Source organism: Cyprinodon variegatus, unplaced genomic scaffold (assembly GCF_000732505.1).
Source record: "Cyprinodon variegatus isolate N-32 unplaced genomic scaffold, C_variegatus-1.0 Scaffold63, whole genome shotgun sequence".
Classification (NCBI taxonomy): Eukaryota; Metazoa; Chordata; class Actinopteri; order Cyprinodontiformes; family Cyprinodontidae; genus Cyprinodon; species Cyprinodon variegatus.
In genome coordinates this window covers 610,739-612,975 of record NW_015150516.1, presented here as the reverse complement: position 1 = coordinate 612,975, position 2,237 = coordinate 610,739, and positions in this window count along the sequence as shown.

The window sequence follows — 2,237 nt, the reverse complement described above, 5'->3', positions numbered from 1 at the left end:
CCTACTCAAATTAAGGGTAAATACACTTACTTGTAGACTTTTTTACTCATTTTTAGATCATTTTTGCAGTGTGCAACACTGTCACCTACAATTTTGGAGAGGTGCAGCAGAGGAGGCGGTGACGTCTCTGCGTTCACCGCGACACCTACATAGACGACCTAATTTTGAAGTATAAATCAGCCTTACGGCGTCCGTACATGGATCGTGCGCACTAACCGCTGCGCCACCTGCACGCCCTCCTTTGAGGTTTTAGTTTTGTTTATAAGTTGGGAAAGTTAAAATGATCTAAAAACAAAAAGTGCATCAATTAGGAGAAAAAGAAAGTTATATAATTCCTCTCACCTCGATGCCATAAACCTCTACAGATCTGTCTTGGAGGGTAAATTAATTTTCTCCTTTCCTAAAGTTATTTAATATCCACTCGGATTCACAGTCATTACCTGCTAACCCGTCACCCCCCCCTCCAGCCCTTAAACATACGACTTTTGAAAGTCCACCGTGTCTTCCAGGCCTAATTAGAATTGAAAAGTCTACTCTCACCTCAACGCGCCGTAACTCCTAACGCTGTGAGGTACGGCGCGGGAAATAACTTTGTGCCGACCTTACAGTAGGTAAATGAACATTATTTCAGGGGAACGCCACATTATGTACGCGCTGAGTAAAGTAGATTCAGCTCCCATCTTCATCATCTCCTGGGGTTTTTAAAATGACACCGTGGAGGGTGTTTCCCTAACGCAACATGCAGCTTGTAAACAGAGATCCATCCGATGGGGGGGGGGAGAAAAAGAGACGGTTTGTTTTCACGTTTAAGGAAGACATGAAATAATGTTCTTAACTTAATCACCACCTTGTTTCACTACATTTACATACATTTGCATATTAATTGGACGGCCGATTAAAATTGGTTTTGTAATTTTAATTAAGTGTCCACAAAGGTATATGATTAGTCCTGTTTAAAATACAGCCTGAAATAACTAAAAGGGGGTTCTTGGCTGCAGACTTTTTTTTTTTTTTCGATCATAAGAGGAGAGGATTACTTCCAGGGAAGCCTGGTTCCTGACAATCTTGAAAGAAAAACTGGAAATCTGGGCTACATTAGGCCACAGAGCCCCAGAGGGAGCAGCGGAGGGGCGGGGCCAGGAGATATTTAGCATTTTGATGACAGAAACGAGGCTGACTGGCCTGAAAAGGTGCTGGTTAACAGGAAGACCTTGGATTATACTTTAATTTGTTTTACTAGAATAATTATAGCTGTAACTGATTATAAAATAACCAAATTCTTCCATTAATCTGTGATAATAAAAAGATAAAATCTTGTGTTTCGTCAATGATTATTTCCTGTTAGATCAAAGTTTGATAAAGACTGATGGGATTGTAAGCAGATTTTCTATTGTTGTTTATTCCTTTAAAAAAAAATTTGTGAATTCGCAAATTACCACATTAGTGTGATCATCATATGGTCCGATTTGGGCTGAAGGGCCAATCAGAAAGGAAGAAGATTTTAAATTTAAAAATCGACATAATTAGAATAATTGTCGTTTGCAAATTAACAGTTTAATTTACTTTGTTTAGATGAGTTGGTAATTTTTTTTTTCTTAAGGATTTTCTTAGTTCAAACATTTAGTTTTGCTTAGTTTTTAATACTTTTATGTATAGAATAGTTAAGTTTACTTTAAAGACCGAGCCTGGGTTAATTATAGTTCTTTATCCAGCCTTATTTTAGATCGTTTGATCTTAATTTAGCGTTTTTGTCTATCCTGGTTTATGCTAAAATGAATGTTTTATTAGTTTAATCTCTGATTTAATTACCTTAGTTTATTGTAGCTTATCATAATCTCTTTTTAGCTGCGTTCTGTTTGGTAGCTTAGTTAATTGTATAGCTGTTATTGAGCTGTAAGGCTTTTGTTATGGCTCAGGCATTGTTGCTCCTACTTATAAAAACTAAGCTTTATTTAGCGCTACTCTGTTAAGCTAAGTTTACACTAGCTTAATTTAGCGTTCTATGCTTTCTCTTCATCTAGATTTGTTCATCTAAATTTGTGTACCTTGGTTCATTTGGATATGCATTTTTTTATGTTACATTTAGTTTGTTAGATTATCATAGATTAGCCATGTTTTTATAAGTGTGTATATGTGTATATATATTTATGTATGTGTATATGTATATGTGTGTATATATATATGTGTATATATGTATGTATATATATATGTGTGTATATATATATATATATATATAT